The sequence below is a fragment of the Urocitellus parryii genome, chromosome 10 (genome assembly GCF_045843805.1).
Source record: "Urocitellus parryii isolate mUroPar1 chromosome 10, mUroPar1.hap1, whole genome shotgun sequence".
In the NCBI taxonomy this organism is placed as follows: domain Eukaryota; kingdom Metazoa; phylum Chordata; class Mammalia; order Rodentia; family Sciuridae; genus Urocitellus; species Urocitellus parryii.
The window spans coordinates 103,377,855-103,400,159 of NC_135540.1; positions in this window are offsets into that span (position 1 = coordinate 103,377,855).

A 22,305-nucleotide genomic window follows, 5' to 3' on the forward strand; every position below is an offset into this window, starting at 1 on the left:
GCATTTAGATGACAGGTCATTGTTCATGTCAGCTAAACAGGAAAGGGGAGTTTTGGTGGCTCTATCATTCCCGCATAAAAACAGAGCAGAGGTTGACATTTATACTAAGGGTCAATTTGCACATCTGTCAGTTGTGCCCGATGACACCCATCTCAGAGGCCGTATGGGATGATGTTTGTTCCCCACGTTACATGGTACAGAGTGGGTGCTTGGTGCATGTTCATGGAATCTGAATCAATTTGATGAAATAAGGATCTACCTCAAAGATACTTCTATCTATTTTTTAGCTCATGGAAGGCAACATTTTACAAAGAATTTCTTTCTCAGGGGATTAAAGCCTAGAAAATACCAAGTTTTGAAACACCAGGGAACAGAAAGTCTACGACCTAAATATTTTTCCAGTTTCCTCTTGGCTGGCTCCAACCGCACTCAGTTCTACTCTGCAGGGAACCTTCGGTCTTTATCATGTCATTTCTCCCCTGCTTCGGGGAAGGATGGGAAGCCAAAATGAGTTGGGCTGCATGTCCTAGGTCGGCTCTTCCTCCTCCACCTGCTGCAGCACCACATTAGAAAGCCATGCTTCACTGTGGACAAGCAGAAGCGTCAGCCCACAGGACCACACACACTGACTTCACCTTGACAAGTAGGGACAGATTCAGAAACGGAGAAGAAGGGAATCAGGACGTGCAACCCCCAAATACGGCATCTTGGCAGCTGAAAGGTCACACTCATCTTCCCAGTGGCCTTCTTCCCTGAAGCAAGACCCTTCTTTGACAGGGACCTTCCCTCATTCTAGAGGAAACAAACTTCCACAGCTCTAATGATGCAAGGCCACAGAAAAGCCTGGGAATGGACAGACCTTGCTAAGTTTATTACCATGAACTCAAGACACTTTCCCTCCGTCACGCTTCTCCAGAACCATCTACCCTACCTCAAACAGCACACCAACACAAGGCTCCCTGCTTCTTTGGGTCCTCGTTTCCTTATGAAGGCTCCCATGTCACAGGTCGTGTGAACCTTAGGTAAAATAAACTCGCAATGCTCTTCTCTTGTTAATCTGCCTTTTGTTTTAGGTGCCTCAGCCCTGAACTTAGTGATGGGCAAGGAAAGGAATCTTATACTATCATAAAAGCAAACCACTCCCGAGTTTTGTAGTACAGAATGAGTCAAGGACAGCACTGGAGGGTGACGTCTACCTGACCTCTTACCTTCCTTGTCATCTTTATCTGCCACCAGCACCCTTGTCTCATTTTGCCTGGATGAACTGCAATCTGTTTATACCATGACCTCCTCCAGTCCTCAGAGCCACGGATCTTTTAACAGGGGAGGCCACGTGAGGGCCAAAATCTTTTTTTTTTTTTTTTTTTTTTTTTTGGTACCAGGGATTGAGTCCAGGAGAGGCTTAACCACTGAGCCACATCCCCAGCCCTTTTATTTTTATTTTAAGACAGGGCCTCACTAAGTTGCTGAGGCTGGCTTTGAACTCGTGATCCTCCTGCCTCAGCCTCCCGCGCTGCTGGTATGACAAGTGTGCGCCACTGTGCTCGACAAGGCCCAGGATCTTTCTGAGCGGCTGCCTCCCTGGACTCCTCTGGTGCTCACTGCTTCCCCTCACACCACATCCCCTCCTTTCTTTGGGCCTCTGCCCTCTCCTTGAAACCCTTCCCCCAATCCTTGCCTGGACGTCTCCTACTCATGCAGCACTGAGATTTAAACAGCCCCCCATACTTGGTGCTCTCATTTACCCTGCACTTCCCCTTCACAGCACTTGTTAGAACTCACAACTTTATATTCGTTTCTCTGGCCCTTTGTTCACTGTGCATCCCCAGTAGCAGAAGAAATGATCCAGGAGGGCAGAATCTGTCTAGGTACTACCTTACGATTTAGTACCCAGCATGGTGATTTGGGTGCTTTGAATAACTGAAAGCAAAGAGGCGTGAGTGAGCCCCTCACTCTCTTGTCAGTGATGTACAGTGGGGCAGCACTGAAACCCAGAGGTATTCAGCAGGTAGGATCCTCTGTAAAGAGAAAAGGGTCCTTTTTTTTTTTTCCTTTCCCCTTCAGTACTAGGGATGGAACCTAGGAGCTCTCAACCCCTGAGCTATGACCCAAACCCTTTATATATATATTTTTATTTTGAGACAGAGTCTCACCAAATTGCCCAGTCCAACCTCAAACTTGGGATTCTCCTGCTTCAGTCTCCTGAGTCCCCGGGATTATAGGTGTATGCCACTATTCCCAGCAAAAGTTTAAAATCTTACATGGTCAAAGTCCTACATGGTTGCTTAGACCTTTGTTTTAAAAGCTGAACCTACTGTCAATGGTTACCATTTGTGGGTGTGGGTGAACAGAGCAGCCTGGACAGGATGGTCCCCTCTATGCTGAGCATGTGGAGGGGGGCCCTCACTCAGTACTTTGTAGCCAGTGTCCAGGGAGGTGATCCTCCTGTGATCTAGACCTGTGGTGTGTCTGATAACCTTTGTTCACAGAGAGTGATGCTATTACTCAAAGAGCTCCTCCTCCCGGATGAAGATGGGAGCTGGTATTCAATGGGTCCATAGCACCAGAGAATGTGTTAATCATTTTCTTATTCCTCCCTGGAAATAACAGATAACCTGTAAAACAATCTTTGCATAGACATTTCACAAAATGAAAGCTTCTAAATTCTATAATATTTCACTGTTCCTCAGCAGAATCCTTAAATGGTCTATTCAGATCCAGGCGGCTCCAGCTTTAGATAGCTTCTATGTTTTTGATGAAAGATCTCACTTGACAAAACAGCTCCAAGGTTTATTGTTTTATGGCATTTGGTCAGATATGAGTTAACAGGAGCTTTACAATTTCCTCCCCTACTCTCATTGTAATTTTTTTTTTAACTAGAGATTAAACCCAGGGGTGCTCTACCGATGAGCCACATTCCCAGATCTTCTTATTTATTTTGGGACAGGGTCTCACTAAGTTTCCGAGAAGGCTGGCCTCAATCTTTGGATCCTCCTGCCTCAGTCTTCCAAGATGCTGGAACTGCAGGTGTGCTGCACCATGCCTGGCCCCCTATGGGTCTTCTAAAGGGCATAATCTAGTGTTTTTATCTAATGAAAACAGGGTGCGGCATTTTATTTCTCTTAAAATCCCCAGTTTGCAGATACCTAAAGGTCTATGATATCATAAATGCATATAAGTGATAATGCATTGTTGGAAATGTGCCCTCAGACACAAGAGGACTCTGCCCTACTCTATCCAATTCCCAACAATTAGACTGGGGAGGGGGAGGAGCAAAAGGCATATTTTACTTAATTCTGATTTGTGCATGGAAGAAAATCAGAGAGTAGCCAAGGCTTTGATAGTACTACTCTGATGATTTCTAAGTTGTTTTTTTCTGTCTTAATCTCTCACCCACATTCTAGCTGTCTACAGAAACATCTCCACATGCAGGCACATTGTATATAATGATATGAAAGCAAATTAACCAACATCCCTTCCATTTCCCAATTTCTGGTAGGACTAGGGTCTTTAAATCTTGTAGTTCCCTTAGGCCCCACCTTTTCTACACCCTATCAAATCTGGTTGACTCACTCTCTAAGCTTTGTTTCACTATTTTCCCTTTTTTCAAACATATTTTCACCATTACAAATGGAGTTTTAAGAATTGATGGACTCGCCATATAAAAACTTGTATACGAATGTTTCTAGCAGTGTTACCATAACCTAAAAAGCGGCCACAATCTCCATGTCCTGTCCTTCAACTGATGAATGACAAATGTCCTTCATTTGAATAAATAAAATGTGGTAAACATCCATATGGTGCATACAATGGAATATGACCCAGTTACAAACAGGAATGAAGGATTTATTCATGCTTCCACAGAGATGAACCTCAAAAACCTTATGTTAAAGGAAAGAAGCTAGTCACAAAAGGCCATATGTGTGTGACTCCATATGTGTGTGATATTCTGGAAAAGGGACAGAAAACAGATTGCCAGGGCTAGGAGGAGGGAGGAAGGGACCTGTTTGCTGTGGGGCTTTGGGAGTAATGGAAACACTAGAGCGAGGTAGAGGTGACGGTTGCACGACATGGAACACGCTAACAACACCGACTGCACACTTGGAAAGGGTGAATCTTGCAGTTTGTGAATTGTCTCTCAATAAAGCTGTTATAAAAAAGGATGGGATCTACAAATAAGGCAGTATGTCTAGTAAGTCTAGTAAGTCAGTCTAGAAAGACTGCAGGATGCAAGATGAAGATATGAAAGTCAATTATGTTTCTAGGTGGCAGTGAGAACTGAAAACTGAAAAGATAAAAATGACAGCACTGGAAAACAAGACACAGGACTGAATCTGCCAGAAGATGTAAAAGACACGTACATTGAAACTGCAGAACACTGATGAGAAATAAAAAGGAACTTACGTAACTGCAGAAGGATACATTTCCATGGGTTAGAAGCCTCAACACTGTTATCCATACTCCCCAGATTAACCTACAGGTTCAACACAATCCCTGTCCCACCAGGGTTTTTTTTTTTTGGTTGGTGAAGCTGACCAAATCTAAAATCCAGCTGAGGCTGCAAAAGACTTAGAGTTGCCAAAACAGCTTTTGAAAGATAAACAGAATTAGAGCAATATCACTGATGTCAATAACACTGACTAAAGTGTGATATTGACATAAAGATAAACAGATAAAAGGTAAAAAGATAAATAAGATAGAAAAGATAAATGAAGCACAGTCTAGCTTTTGTGTATATCGACAAAGTGATTTTTGACAAAGGTGTAAGGTAATCTAGTGAAGAAATATGAAGACTTTCCAACAAATGGTGCTAGAAAAATTGAATCTTCATATGCAGAAGAACACTTTGATCCACACCAGAAAGAAAAGTAAACTTGAAATGGAATACAGATCCATCTGTAAAATCAAAAGTTTTTAGGGAAAAAAAAAAAAAAAACAACAACCAGGAGAAAACCTTTAAGATCTCAAATTGCACAAGAGGTCTCAAATACTATATTGAAAGGATGATCTACAAAATACAAACTGATAAATTGGACTTCAGAAAAATTAAAAACTGCTTTTCAAAAGAGTTATTCTGTACTACTGAGTTCGAATATTTCTTACTGCTTAGTTGCTTATGTCACTTTCATTCCCTCCTTTAGTTCTTTTTGCACCACATTTGTATAGTTTGAAATTAGCATTCCATTATATATTTTTATTTGTATTGAACAGTCTAGCAGTTTATCGTCTTATAAACAACGTTTTATTTATATAATTTGTGTCAAACCTCCCTAGGTATGAGAGACCATCATTGATCTCATAACCCTACCAGATTACACGATTATTCACTAATTGCATTTTTCCATACATTTATCTTTTTTTCCTGGATATTTTTCTTTTTCGTAAATACTTTTAGGCAGATTTTAAAGTTAATTGGATCTGTAAAGTGTACTAATTATACATTAACGGTCTAAGGCAGATTCTATTATTCTATTATTCAGTTGCACATAATTAGTGGATGATCTGATTTAAGAAATAGAAGATTACTAGAGGACAGATCAGAGTGTTGGTTTGATAAGAATGATTCCACCTGAAACGAGGACAGTGGCACAACATATCAAAATCTCTGGGACACTACAAAGGTAGTTCTAAGAAGGTCCCTAGCATTGAGCTCATTCTTTAAAAGAATAGAATGTCACCCAATAAAACAACCTAACATTGTATCTCCACGCCTTATAGAAAGAAGAACAAATCAACACCAAAAGCAACATAAGACATGAAATAATTAAAATCAGAGCTGAAATCAATGAAAAAATGAAAACAAAAAAAATTTCAAAAAAAATCAATGAAACAAAAATTTGGTTCTTTGAATAAATAAATAAAATTGATAAACCCTTAGCCAAGTTAACCAAGAGAACAGAAAAAACTCAAATCATTAAAATTCATGATGAAAAAGAAAATATCACCACAGACACTACTAAAATATAGATGATAATCAGAAACTGTTTTGAAAATTTATACTCCAATAAAATAGAAAATCTCAAAGACATCAACAAATTTCTAGAGACATATGACCTACCCATATTGAATGAGGAGGATGTAGAAAATTTAAACAGATCAGTTTCAAGCAATGAAATGGAAGATGCCATTAAAAGCCCAGGATAGACAGATTCTCAGTTCTACCAGACCTTCACAGAAGAACTAACACAATCCTCCTCAAATTATTCCATAAAATAGAAAAGGAGGGAACCCTTCCAAACTCTTTCTGAAGCTAGTATCACCCTGATACCAAAACCAGACAAAGACACATCATGGAAAGAAAAATCCAGACCAATATCTCTAATAAACAGATGCAAAAATTCTTAATAAAATAATAGCAAATTGCATACAAAAACATATTAAAAAGATAGCGCACCATGATCAAGTGGGGTTCATCCCAGGGATGCAAGGTTGGTTCAACATATGGAAGTCAATAAACATAATTCACCACATCAGTCAACTTAAAGACAAAAATCATATAACTATGTCAATAGATGCAGAAAAGCATTTGACACAGTACAGCATTCATTCATGTTAAGACACTAGAAACTAGGCATAGTGGGAACATATCTCAACATTGTAAAAGCTGTATATGTTACATCCAAGGTCAACATTTTAAACAGAAAAAAACTGAAAGCATTCCCTCCAAAAACTGGAATAAGACAGGGCTGCCCTCTTTCACCACTTCTGTTCAACATCATCCTTGAAACTCTAGCTGGAGCAGTTAGGCAAAAGAAAGAAATTAAAGGGATATGAATAGGAAATGAAGCGCTTAAACTATCCCTATGCCTATCTGCTAATGACATGATTCTACATTTAGAAGACCAGACAAACTCCACCAGAAAATTTCTAGAACTTATAAACGAATTCAGCACAATAGCAGGATATAAAATTAACACCCATAAAACAACTATGTTCTTATACACCAATGATGTACAGCATGATATTCTTCAGCTCCAGCCACTTATCAGCAAATGCCATAAAGTCATTCTTCTTTATGGCTGAGTAATACTCCATTGTGTATACATTTTCTTCATTCATCTGTTGAAGGGCACCTAGGTTGGTTCCACAGCTTGGCTATTATGAATTGTGCTGCCATAAACCCCAATGTGGCTCCATCACTGTAGTATGCTGACTTAAGATCCTTTGGTACACACACACACACACACACACACACATACCAAGAAGTGGTATAACCGTGTCAAATGGTAGTTCCATTCAAAGTTTTCTAATGAATCTCCATATTGCTTTTCATAGTTGTTTCACCAATTTGTTGTGCTGGCCATGGATTTGCAGTCCCACCAGCAATGTATGAGGGTAGCTTCCCAAGACCCCGGCCACATCCTCGCCAACATTTGTTGTTACTTATGTTCTTGATAATAGGCCTTCTGACAGTCTTTCAAGCTGACTCTATGCTTTCCAATTACAGGAGCAACGGGTGTGGCTTGTGTCTGCCACAGACACACAGCAGAGCTCAGCACATCCCCTTCAATCAAGTAACTGATACAGACACCTGCAATGCAGCTGGGAAAGGCCAGATTCCGCCCCAGGTGAACTATAGGTGAAGCCCCGCATGCTTTATAGAAGGGGAGCTGGGGGTCATTTCAGCCTCAGGGCATTGCCCAACACCAGTAAGAAGATTAAGAAGTTAAACAATAAAGCAGCTGGGCTCTGTGATGGACTTCAGGCAGGAAGAAAACCCGTACTGAAGAAAGTTCTTCCTGCCCAGAGCAATTAATGTGGTGAACAGATGGGGAGGGAGGTGCACTATTTTTAAGCTTTAAAGGGAAGATAAAATACACAAGGAAATAAGAAGCAATTACATTTGCAGTGCAGGGGCCTCCGTGGAAGCCAGGGGGAAGAAGACAAGCTCCCGAAGCCTGGCGCGTGCTCCACCCCTGGCTGAGATGGTAGAAGAGGCAAGCTTCCCTTTATTCAGAAGGTACCCGTCAAGGTAGATGCTTGTCATGTGATCATGAGATGGCATCTGGATTGGCAAAAAAAAAGCACCAGGGTGTGTGTTCAATACAGTTTTATTGTGGTTTTTGTCGACTGGTGATCCATACGTGGCAAAGTTCAGGTACTGCTCCAATTCACTCACAGCTGTTTTAATCCACCGGGCTGCTAGAACAAGACACCTTATACTAGGTAATCTGTAAACAACTGAAACTGACTTCTTACAGTTTTAGAGACTGAGAAGTCCAAGATTGAGGTGCCAGAATATTTGGGATCTGGCAAAGGCCCCATGGTTCATGAATGGTGCCTTTTTGTGTCCTTACATGGCAGAAGGGCATAAAAAGGGACAAACACTATTACAGACAGGAAGGGATGGACAGGGAAGGGAATATAGGTTCCTCTAACCCCGTTGTAAGGGCATGGATTCCATTCACGAGAGGGGACGGCCCAGCCTCTGACATCCTTCCTCACCTTGGGGTTTAAGTTCCAATGCATGAATTTTGGGGAAACGAATACAATCGATCAGAGCAACATGAGACTGAAGCCATCCTGTCTAGTTCCTCCATTATTGTTAGTTTTGCTTCTACGTATGAGCACGACCCTCCTGCGTCACCACGTCATCGCACTGAAATCTCTGACATTTGTGGAGAACCTTAGATGTTCAGAACATTTTCCACGTCTCTTTTCCCATTTTATCCTCAGGATGGCTCCATGACAGGCGCTTGCCATTTGACAGATAAGGAAACTTAAGCTCAAAGATTTTAAGGTCTCATAATTATTCCTGACAGGGTTGAAAGAGGAATCTTGAACTTCTGGGCTTTAGTCATTCTTCTGTTACAGCTTACTTTCCTCTAAATCACAGAAAGTACCATCAGATGTTCCCGACTGTCCTCTTGATAACTCCACAAACTCAGCCTGGCTTTCCAGGTCCCCTGGATCGGCTGCTGACACCTGCCTGACCTTGTCTGCCACTTCTCTCCAACATGCACTCGCGACTTATGCATGATACTGCCCTCCCTGGACTGTCCTCCCCTCTTCCCTTTTACTTAATCAAATTCTCCATGTCCTTCAAGGCTCGGCACAAGTGTCTGGCAGATGTAATCTCCCACCCAAATCTGCTCATACACAAATGGCACATTTTCTAAAAAATATTTTTTTTAGATGCTGAAGATCCTTTATTTTAGTCATTTTATTCATATGTGGTGCTGAGAATCAAACCCAGTGCCTCATACATACTAGGCAAGTGCTCTACCACTGAGCCACAACGCAGCCCCAGAACTACACATTTTAAACATTTAATTGTATTTTATATAATTTGTACTAAACCATAGTTGTTCAATTATTTGTTTTTTTTAAACTTATTTGTTCTTTCTAGATATAAATGTAATCAGTAGACTGTATTTTGTCAAATTAGACATACATAGAATAAGTAAAACTTCTCCCAGTTAGGATCCCATTATTGTGGTTGTATATGATGTGGAGTTACCTTGGCCGTGTATTCATATATAAAGATAGGAAAGATGTGTCAGATTCATTCTACTCTCTTTTCTATTCCTTTCCTCTATTCCTTCCCTTATTCCCCTTTGTCTAGTCCAATGAACTTCTAATCTTCTCCTCTCTCTTGTGGGTTAGCATCCATACATCAGAGAGAACATTCTGCCTTTGCTTTTTTGGGACTGGCTTATTTAACTTAGCATGATATTCTCCAGTTCCATCCATTTGCTAGCAAATGCCATAATTTCATTCTTCTATATGGCAGAGTAATATTCCATTGTGTATATATACCACACTTTCTTTACTCATTCATCTGTTGAAAGGCACGTAGGTTGGTTCCATTAGCTTACCTGCTATAAACACTGAAGTAAGTGACTGCATCACTGCAGTATGCTAATTTTAAGTCCTTTGGGTTTAAACCAAGGAGTGAATTATTTGTTAAACCACATCAGTTAAATTATCTAATAATTATTTACTGTGTTGAAGTGTTGCTTCTGTTAGAAGACCAGATTTTTTTTGTTGTTGTTGCAAAGGGTGGTGTCATCTACTTTCACTCATGAATATAAACCAGGGTCTAGCACAGAGTAAGTGCTCGGTAACAAAAGTTGGAACAATCTGCTTAGGTTTCAATACAGCACCTGACTTTGTCTGACGATCTTGTCACTGAAATGACTAGAGCTAGAGGGTAAGGCAGACTTTCAGGTGCAGAGGAACTGGGGTACCATGAGGACTCCAAGGCAGAGATGGGACAGGGACCCAAGAACTGAGAATGGGTACAGAGAGAGAGTGGAACACATGGCAAGACAGGCAAGACAGGCAGGATGCTCCTTAGAGATTTGCTGAGGATAGGAAATCTGCTTCATGCCAGGCCAGGACTGAATGACAGGTCAAGGTTAAGTAGCTCCAGAGAGAAAGAAAGTGAGAGAGGGAAAAGGAGAGAGAAAAGGAGAAAGACAGAAGGTGACCAGGCAGATCATTGGCAAACTATGTCCTAGAAACTAGTTACCTCTGTAAGGTGGTTGGTATGTGTGAGTCATAACTCACCTGTTACTGATGATGGAAACCAGCACTCATTTAAAAAAAATCCATAAAATTCTCTAAAACATTTGCTTGTAAATAAAGTTTATTGGAATACGGACACTCATTTGTTTAAGCACTGACTACAGCTGGTTTTGCACTACAAAGATGGAGGTGAATACAAGCAGCAGAATCGACGCAGCCTACAAGGCCTAGGATACTTACCATCTGGCCCTGTGCAGTAGTTGGATGATCTCTACTCTGAAATCTGGTTCTGCTTTTTATGAGAAGATCACAAAGCAATTTTTGGTAAGGGAGATCTAGAAGCTGTCAGCAGATTCAGAAAGGCCAGGAAGTTTCCTTCTGTTACTAAAGATCATGGCTCTGATCAATAACTTTATCACTTAAGCATCCTGTCTTAGTTATGTATTTGTGAAATGGAGATTCTTGTCCTTACTCTTGTGAATTGGGCCTGCATTTCTGTAGCACTGTGTCCGACCATGATTATTTACTAACACCAGTGTTCAGAAGAAATGTGATGGATAGAAGAAGAGAATGAGTGGCGTGTACAACTGTCAAAAAAGTTACATCAACATTTTATCTGACCAGAAAGGAAGTAGCAGAATTGGTATTTTTTTTCTTTTTCTTCCCCTGGGGGGGGTGGGAATCAAACCCAGGGCCTCGCACATGCCAGAGAAAGTGCTTTGCCACTGAGTTATGTTCCCAGCCCTGGAAATAGCAGATTTTAAATTAACAAAAGGATAATGCTCACATTTTATTTTCTACTTTTAATGGAATCTTTTCTTAAATGGATCCCTAACATTTTACTTATCCACAGAACAAAATTTTACCCTCTTTTTGCTGACTCAGAATCATCATAATAAAATTTATTGCCCTCTGGGGTCACCAGGGACAGAGGCTAATTGGGCTAACTCAAACGCGTAGAGAAAAGAAATTTCATGGTTCTTGTATCTGCATTTCTCCTCCCTCGTTCTCAGGGGCTATTCTGCAGTGGAACGCCAGGACTGAAAAGTGATTTAAATCAACTACTAAACTCATGCCAAAATTCCTAGACCCCCAAAATGTGCCCATATCACAGAAAGGTTTGATCTAGTTTGGTTCACCAAATCATCAAATATTTACAGTGTACCTCCTCTGGGCCAGTCATAGCCTTAGTTTCAATGGTGATTAATCACCGTCAGTCATCACCGATCATCAACCAGGATTTTTGTCTTTAAAACACACCTTGGTAGAAAACCCCATGTGACTGCATGTGGAGGAGAAGGTCCCACTTCTTACAGCTTCACCTGTTGCCACTCGTCTTACAGAGTGCTATCGCAGAAAACTTCATAATTCACTTTCAGGACTCTACACACATCTTCTTATTTACTGCATTTTCTGATGACCCTGAACAATTTCTAAATGAGCAAGTACTGAGTTGGAAGAGGAGTTTGCTCTCCAGTGAGGTTTTGGCTTTCCAACAACAGTGTCCAGGGGCAGTTCCCAAGACAGAGTTCCATCTAAAAATGAAGAATCCCTTGTTTTGTGCAGCTGTATTTCACAGAATCATTTTACTACTCATGTTCTGACTGTGAAGTGCTTCCCAAAGGACCAGAAGACAACAGGTAGACTAGACCTGCTTCTCTGGCTGCACTACCTTGTCATTCCCACCTCAGCGCCATCACGATGAACCCAAAAGAAAGTCCTGAAGGTGTCTATCTAATCAAGCACAGTGAGTCAAACTCCAAGGCTTTCTTTATAAGAATTGAATCATCCCAAGACTCACAAATCAAATATAATGCAAAAGAAAAGGGGGATACTTGGGGAACGAGAAACATAAAAGATAAACAGAAGAAAAGAGAAATAAATGAAAAACAGATAAGGAGAAAAGGGTTCTTGGAGCTAGAGGGAGGTGAAGGCAAGAGAAAAGGTAAACGCCAGCACAGTGGGGTGAAACTATAGTCTAGGCCACTCAGAAAGCTGAGGTAGGAAGATAGACCTGAGTCCAGGAGTTTAAGACCACCTTGGGAAACATAGAGAGAACCCTCCTATAAACAAAGAGACAAATAAATAACAAATCATGAAATAGAAAAATGGATATCATTCTTTACTTAGATGATAAATGCAATTTCAATAAAAGAATAGTGTAGAAATCTCTGAAAAAAAAAAAAAAAGAAAAAGAAGGGTAAACTAGCTCTACCAGATGTCCAAATGCTTTACAGACCCACAATGATTACAACTATATGAAACAGTTGCCTGAATAGAAAGTCCCCCCAAATAGATCAAATACACTGGAAATTTAATATGTGATAAAAATGGCATCTTAAATCTGTAGGCCAAGATAGACCATTCAATAAATGTTGTCAGCCAGCTGGATGGCTAACTGAAAAAAGGTAAAGTTAGAAATATGTTCACACCATACACCAGGATAAAGCTAACTCCAAATGCAACAAAGATTTCATAAAATAATAATAAAAGTTCTAGGGGGGTCATCGAAGGAAAAAAGAGGCAACTGATACTGTCTGCCTCCCGATGGAAGAACACACCACTTATGAAGTAATCTTGAAAAAAAAATCTAATTTAAATCCAAAAGCACCTTGACCCCTAGCAATTACAGAGGAGAGGAACGTACAAACTATGCCACAAGGATGCAATTAGCAAAACCCAGACTGCGGGAGGCTCTGCAGGCAAACTCATCAGATGTTAAAAAAGAAAAACAGATGGAGGGAAACCTCAGGAATAAAAGAGACTTAAAGACACGACCCTTCCTTGTGCGTTAGCTCCTGCCTGCTGACAACCTGTTCTACCCCGGAGCTCTGGCCACCGTCATTACACGATCACAATCTGCTGGTTTTGTGTTTTCTCGTTCACTGGTTTCATAATTTTCTTTCTTCGCTTAATTGTTCAGTAGGTAACAAATCCCCATAGGTCAGCTATTCAAAAGTGAAAAATGGCATAAAGTGGACTTTCTCCCCCCATTCCTCATGCCAGTTTCTCCCTCATCAAGATGTCACTGGTTTGAGTTGCATGTGAATCTCTCTTGAGAAATTTTTAACGCATTTGTAAGGAAACGTCCATCTCCATTCTTTCATTCCCTCATAACAAATCTCTGCGCCAGGCATCCTGCTCTTGCTTTTCCTCTGGAGCATCGCCATGGTTTCCGGTGCATCTTCCTGACTGCAGTCTTGCGCCTCCACACCCACACTCTATGGCTGGTAGTTTGGTCATTCCAAAAAGCACCCCTGATCATGCTGAAAAATATTCAGTGTCTTCTGCTTACCTTTAGGAACAAGTTCTGTCTCCTTCCTTCCATGGCACAACATTCAATATCTTTCACAGTCTAGCCCTGCCCTGACCTGCTGCTTTCCTGGATTTTCACACGTCACCCCTCACTATAAATCCTGAACCCCAAGCACTACTGGCTGGATTCTGAAACCACTGGCATCTTTTTTTCTTCTTTGTCTGTGGTTTCTGCCTGCTTGAAAGTTTTTTTTCCCTCCTTCACCTAGGGGGTTTTCACTTTCTATCTGTCCTTTGAGACCCAGCTAAAATGCTACACATTTTCAGAAGCCTGCCCCCATCTCCCATAAGCAGAACTGCCAAGGACCGTGCTCCTCTAGCACAGCCATTTCCTCCTCCTACCAGCCCAGAGCCCTTTGTTCAGACCTATGATAGAGTACGTGTCATAGTCCCACGCTTTCATTTGTTTTCATCAGTATTTAATAAATGATTAATCCTGCTTTATAACCCACCGGATTTCCTCCCCAAGGGTCCTCATTTCAAAGAATGGAATTCCAAACGAGAATATCAAAATCCAGGCTTCAGGAAAAAAAAAAAAATGCAAGTCCACTGAAATAAATTTATTGGCTTATCTTCATTCCAGACGATCCTTGAAATCAACATCTTGTATTGTTCACACTGCACACCAAAAGCTGTAGTGGGTTGTCCCTTTCTTCCAAGAGACCCAGCAGGCTATCTGATGCTTTTGAATAAAACTAAGTTAGCCTTGCGTGTGTACCAACTAAACCCCACCATCTTATTCCTCATGGAGCCAAGGGAAGCTCAGAGAGCTTGTTTATGGAAAGCCCGAGAGTTGGTCACCAGAGCAAAGACTTGAAATCACAGGTCCTGTCTAATTGGAGTCCTCTGCTCATCTCCCAGAAAGCAAAGGATATCTTCAATGGTCTCATTTTCCTTGTATGTTTAGGAGTATGTATTTGAGCTGATGGGGAAAGTAAGTATTTGTCTGCAGAAACACGCTCCATCAGTGACAAGGACACAGGTGTGGCTGCCGATCCACCCGTGGAAGTGCAGGAGTTTGTGTAATCAGCCTGCCTACAGGGTGCTGGAGCTGACAGGCAGGCTCCTGAGTTTCTCCCCGCTTTTCTTTCTTTCACTCAAATACAATATCCATTCTTGTATTTCTTCCAACAAACATTCTCAGTTTCCTCATCTTACCTTCACCAAATGTTTTCATAGATTAGGTCACATCTCTTATCCATAACCTTTTCTGGCTTTTTACATGTGAGCTAAATCACTACTGTCTAACTACCTGCCAGAATCACTACTATCTACCTATCACCTTCTTATGTACCAGAAACCCTGGAATCACAGGATTTTAAGCAGGAAAGTATTTCAGAGATCACCTAACGAGCCAATGCCCACACTGAATGGTTAGTAAATAGAAAGATGAATATACTTGTTCAAGATCACGTTAACTGACTGCAGACCTTGATCTGAATCGGTTTTCCTGAAGTCTAGTTCCCTCTTACTTCTCTCAAGCTACCTCCATTCCTTCCATTTTATTTCCTTAATCCTCAATACTGTGTTTAAATTGTTTCATAACAAACTATGGCGCAGCCCCGAGCATCCTCCAATGAAGGAGTTTCCTGCTGCTAGGACCATCTTCTTGAATTGTCTTCTAACACCCTCTTGCAATGTGTGGTAGAGATGGAGGACAGAGGCCCGTTTTATTCACCTTCAGTTAGATGAGTCCCTCTTCATTCAATTCACCTGACACTCAGAAGATTCTGAGGTGACCCACTATTGGTTCCTTCATAACATCTCACATTCAGGAAGCTACACTCAGGGCAATCAAGGTCAAATGGCAGATCAGGCTCTACCGCAACCACTTGGCCGACTGACAGGAAAGATGGTAGATTTATTGCTCAGTGTTACACTCCAAACTAAATGAAAGGAATAATTTCATGATAAAATAACTTGTGGAAGTCTTCATCCAAAAACCTTGTTGGGCACAATTTTTTTTTTTGTCTCTGTTATGAGAAGGCAGTTTCTGCATATTCAAGTAGACACCTGCTATGGACCAATTGATTTATGTCCCCCCACCCAACCCCCCCCAAAAAAATAAGGAAGATAAGCTGGACTCCTAACACCTCGTACCTCAGAATGTGACCTTATTTGGAGAGAGGGTCTCTAAAGAGGTCATCATGTTACAATGTGGTCCTTAGGGTGGGCTGTAATTCAATATGAGTGATGTTCTTGGGGGGAAAAAAAGGAATTTGGGCAGAGACAAAGTGAAGACACAGGGAGAGGATCAGATAAAGTCAAGGAACGCCTGAGCCTGCCAGAAGCCAGAAGAGAGGATGGAACAGATTCCTGGAGCAGTCAGAAGGAACCAATCCTGCCCATTCTTTGATTCTGGACCTCTAGCCTCCAGAACTGGGAGGCCAGCGATTTCCACTGTTTAAGCCACCACTTTGTGGTACTCTGCTATGGCAGACCTAGGAAACGAATCCAACCTCTGACGAGCAATGAGTTTCTAATAACTCCCAGCCAGCGTGGCCAGGATCAACTCCCAGTCAAGAGGGACAGCTCTGAATGCTAACAGAGGTACATAGCTTAGCGTTCTGCACAAAATAAATCTGAGAGTTCTACTTCACAATAATTTTCATGTTTATGAAGAGGGTAATTTTAAATGATGCATCTCTTCAAGTCCTACACGGCCACTGTGCCCGACCAGAGTACAGAAAGTAGTGCTACACGGGCACCACACACACTCACACACAGAGTGTGGCCCTATGTTTGGTCTGGAATAGACTGGAAGTTCCCATAGTGGCTGGGACTATGATTTCAACCGATTCCTGTCAGTTTAACAGATGAGATTGTAACAGCTGCCTCTTCAATACACAACATTGTCTTTAAAAGATGCTCAGAGTGAATTACAATTAAATTACAGAGCTGTCAAAGAGGGTTATAATCATAGCATTTATTCACCACATTTACAAGCCAGACAGATACAAAAGGAACTGAAAACTGAAGAAAAAGGACAAAACACTCGCTCCTCATTACTTACCTCAGCAGGCAATCTGGGTGAAGGGAGAAGAGAAGACAGACAACTATGATGCGGAGGGTCCCTATACAGCAGCCTCCAGAGGGTCTTCCACTCCAGAAGCTGGAGGTGCTGCAAGATGTCATCTGGTGGCAACCCCTCTCTCCTTCACAGTTGGAAAAAAGAAGAGCCAGCAAGGTGTCATGACTCACCCACAGCTACGGACAAGCAAGGGAGGAGCTGGGACCGAACCAAGAGCAAGGGCTGCTCCTGCAGGGGGCCAAGCAAGGAAAGCAAAACCAGGACAGCCAGGCCCAGGGCCTTGTTTTGCTCTCAGCTATAAGAGCATATTAATTTACCCCGCAGTTATTAATCATGCAGCTCTTTTGGGAAGCTTGGAAATCGTCCCCACTTTTCCTGCTAAAATGACACAAGATAATAGAGAGGAAAAATATCCTCAGCTGCCATTTATGTTAGTCAATTCTCTTGCTAATCAATAATGCATTTAGTACCACCGGAAGACTGGTACCACTCACTTAGTCACCTTCAACCTCAGCATCCTCAAGATAAATTGAAGACAGCAGTGCTTGTGAGGTGAGGAACTCCTCGAATTAAAGAACAACAACATCGAAACACACACACACAAAATAATTAACTAATCATCATTTGTGGTTTCAATCAAGCAACCAAAAAATACCTACTGCGTTACCTCTATCTATGTGTAAGACACTGTGCTAAAGACGGTCAGGGACACAGAGAGGACCCAATTTAGGCTCATCCCTCAAGAGACAAGGTACACAGAAAGATTAAGCACAACACGTTGGACATGGTGGCACAAAGCAAGTTCAAAGCCATCCCCAGTAAAAGCAAGGTGCTCAGCAACTCAGTGAGACCCTCTCTAAATAAAATACAAAATAGGACTGAGGATGTGGCTCAGTGGTCGAGTGCCCCTGAGTTCAATCCTCAATATCTCCCCCTGCCAAAAAAAAAAAATAGTAAAACACCACACTATAAATGCACTATGATAAATGACTAATTCAGTTATATACACAAGTGCAGAGGACTGAATGTTCATGTCCCCCCAAATTCATATGTTGAGATCTTAGCCCCACCCAGGTAATGGTATGGAGTGGTGGGGCTTTGGGGAAGTGATTTGGGGAAGTGATTTAGGGAAGTGATGAGTGCCCTTATAAAAGAGGCCACAGAGAGACCCTTTGCCCTTTCTGCCCAGGGGGGTAACAGTAAGAAGAGATGTTGAAGGGGGACTTTACGAGACGCTGAACTTGCCAGCACCTTAATCTTGAACTTTTCAGTCGCCTGAACTATGAAAAATAAATGTCTTATTTGTAAACCACCCTGTCTACAGTATCTTATTATAGCCACCCCAACGATCTAAGACAAGAAGTTCAGGCAAGGAAGAAATTACCTAATTCTAATCAATTTCTCACCTTTTCTTACCTAAATGCGACCATATGTGCTAGCTTTCTTATTGTCTTCAAGTTTACCTGAAATTTTCTCCTAAAATTCTTTTCTTTTTTTGAAGTACTGGGGCTGGAATCCAGGGCTGACATGTGTTTGGCAGGCACTATACCACTGAACTAATCTCCAGCTCTAAAGATTTTATTTCTAAAGCCATTCAGTTTACCTACCTTTCCACTAGTTAGTGGTATTTCCATTATATACAAAGCACACATACATGTGTGTGTGCATACACTCTCTCTCTCTCTCAAAAAAAATCTCCAATCTAAACCCTTGCTTGGTGACATTGGAAGTTATCTCTAGGGGAAAAAGAGAAAACATCTTTAACGCCACTAACTAGCATAACATCCAGGACTTTATGGAGTTGTTCTGTGAATTAAGACTAAAGAGCAAGTACATGACATTATTCTCCCCTCCTGTGTCCCGGGCAGACATCACTTATTGATCAGGTTGTTCTTTTCCTGCTCACTACACATACAGCCCCCACAATAGTTTTTAAAACAATATATCACAGGCAGCCAATTGGCAAATGATCAAAAGTGATTTGTGATAGAAGCCATCTGCAATTAAAGTCAGATTTAGAGTGTAACCTCTTAATAAGGGAATTATGTCACACATCATTTAGTGTCCTGGGTTCAAAATGTGAGGAGTGGAATTTGATCTCAAAGACAAATGTGATGCAGACTGACAGCTGTCACCCAGCATCCATTCTTCATTTCCTCAACAATGCTGAATCCCACGACTTGTAGCTGGGCCCTTGGGCCTGCTATAAAGTTCCTAGGCAAGTTCTGGCTACTGGCATATGGCAATTTCTAGGATGTGTGCTTAAAGGAAAGGCAAATGCCATTTTTCCCTCCCCTTCCTCCATCATGCTGCCTAGAACACGACATGGTGGCAAGCCATTGTGGACCCCATGTGCGAGAAACAGGTCCCAGATGTCCTAATGGAGGAGAGTCACATTACTGTCCCTGAACCATCTACTCCAGAGCTATTATAAGAGAAATACATGAATTTCCATGTTATTTATACTACTGTTATTTTTAGGTACCTGCCTTTTATGGTCAAGCTTATATCCTAGATAAACTTGGCACATATTAATTTGTACCAGTTTAGTGATCCAACTCTTGTATAAAAAACAAAGCACTGGGGAAGAGTTAAAGGATGTTTTCAAAGAAGAATATATTTTTTAAAGGTTAAAAATCCCACATTTCTAGAATTGTAGATTTATCCAGAGAAAAGGTAAGCAAGCAGACATACATGCATTATATGAGATCTTTGTTCATATCTCTGTTCACCTAGAATATCTTTAAGTCTAAAGAAATAATACTGAACTACAGAATTACAGACAAATCTGAAACAAAGCTGAAGATCTAAGTAAGTGAATACAAGACAGTCTTCCATAGCGGACATTGGACTTCCAACCTCCAACATGGACGTGTGTGCAGACACACGCTCTCACACATCGACTCACATGCAAACAGACAAGATACTTAAACAAGTTACAAGAGAGTTTAGAAGAGTTCCCAGGGCCTTAGTAGTAGTCTGTTTTGGATGACTGTGGTTCTGTTAGCCCTCGTCCTACATAAACCACTCTTTGGTTCTTCTGGAGTCTGAGCCTGAGGCTGCACGGTCGTGTCGCATGCAACGAAGCCCTGCTGATGCTCTCGTGGAACTCACAGAGGAGCCGTGTGCAGGGGTTTACAGGGTCAACCAGAACACAATTCCACCTCCCATAATTCTTCCTGGGTGTGGGCATTACTTATTTTTGGTGGGTGTGAACAAGGAAGGGAATCCGATGCCTTTTTAATCATTAAAGTCAGATCCAATTTAAAAAAAAGTTTTTTTTAGATGTGGATGGACACATTTATTTATTTTTATGTGGCGTTGAGGATCGAACACTGTGCCTCACACATGCCAGGCAAGCGCTCTACCACTGAGCTACAAACCCAGCATGTTTATTATTATTATTTTTTAAACCTTTCAAGAACCTGCGTATGATTCTTTTTTTCTCTTGCCTCAAACCTTCCCTTCCACTGCCTTGAGCTTAAACAAAGCTAGACCAAATACTCTGAGGATGACAATGATCCATTTTGCTTTCTATTGGTTTAAATTCTTTTATCTGTTGAAAAATGCATCCTCTTAGGAGATCTAAAACCCCACCAACTTAGAACAGAAAGACAGGAGTCTGACAGATCTGTCTGCCTGCTACTGAAGAAACTCATTCAGTGAAGCAGATGGATTATCAGATCCCAGTAATAGACAACTTTCATTGTAAGAAAAGGAACTTTTAAAATACAAAAGCAAACAACCAATAAGAAGGGCAAGGAGCTACAGACCATGGTGCAAACCACAGAGGCCTAGGTACTCCAGGACCCCAGATCCAGGGATCTGGACTGTCGTGTGGGAACTCTAAAGGAAAAGGGACCTTTCAGGCTGGCAGTCTTCCACTCTGTGGCAAGGATCAGCCAGGTGTTCCTCAGGTGTGGCACTGTATAGGTTACACAGGCTGTACCCTGCATGAGGACGCCCAGCCAAGAATGCTCAGGTGGATGTCTCCAGCTTGCCTGCCTCTTAGACCTGCCAGGTAGGTACCCTGACAGAGGGCTGCAGCCATCTGAGAGGAGAGCAGTGTTTTCTGACTGTGAGGAAGGCTCCAACTCGTGGGCCACAGGCTGCATCCTCCAGGGAGGACACCCGTCCGTCATTCTCTCTTTTTAAAACCTCTGCAATTATTAGTTCATTAGTATTATCCTGAACTCAGGTATTTAGTATTCCTCTTGAGATTACACAAACAAATGCAAATAGAAAGAATCCAAGTCAAAATTATGTTAATAAAACAGCACTCCATCACAAAAGTGTGTAAAAATTACAAGAATAATAATTTTAAAACACTGGCACTTTAAGAGAAGGATCTCAAAAACCACAACATTGTCAAATGGTTCCCTAAACTGCTCAGCAGATAAACAGGACTCTAATGAATGAATCTGGGTTTTGTGAAGAAAAATCAAAATCAGATAAGCTGGATAATTGGTACAGATGCAAATTTTTCCCCTCATGTCTATTCTGATTTATGAAGGGGCGAACTACAATAAAGGAAAATATACTCTACATTAAATGTGGCATCGTGATTTTAAAAGCTGATCCAAATAAGTAAAAATACTTTTAATGGAGTCTCAAGTTTTCTGAGCAGTCCGTATGTAGATAAATGGGAAAAGGCATTTACAGGCAGCACTTTCAGAATCTTTGATGAGACCAATCTCTACGAAAAATTGAATATGGCAGTCTTGTATTTTAAGCTCACGCTTTTGGGGACACATTCCCGGGTCTTCTTTAACATGAGAACTACAAAATATAATTGCCATCACATGGCAATGGCATGTAAATTAAAAAATATACTGTCCTTGTGTAAAGATGAGAACAGCTTTGCTATTAGTTCTTCCAGGATTGACTTTCAGAGATGGTCTGATTTTAATAATCTCATGCTTTGAGTAGAGCTGGTTACTCTTCGCTTTGGAAATATAAGTGGGCTATGTGAACTTCTTTACCCACTGACTAAGGTTTTGGAATTTCAGTTACGGATGAAAATGTTCTCAGTTTAACTTTTATTACTCTCATCGTGATTTTCAGGGTGTGTAGACAAAAGCTTTTATCTTTATGAAAAGATAAACACTGTAATAATTCATGTGACCAAAAATGGGCAAAAGGCAGACTAGCTTTCCCACAAGAAGAACAATTTTGGACCTATGGAAAGGACAATACTAATTTTTCAAACTACTGTGTTTACTTAGAAGCATTCATTTAGAATTTCAACAAACAGATGCAAATTTTCTTTTTTTCTTTCTTTTTTGCAAGTAGTGATATTCGGTGAGCAGAACAACTATTTTGTATAAGCTTCATCATGACAACTGAAGACAAAAAAAACACTACCATCCTTATATGTAACTAACCAGTTTGTGCTGTGCACCAACAGGAACCTGCTTTAAATTTCCATTACAACCCCCATACTGCACCCGGCAAGGTTGGTGACTATTGAAAATACACCAGGACAGGCT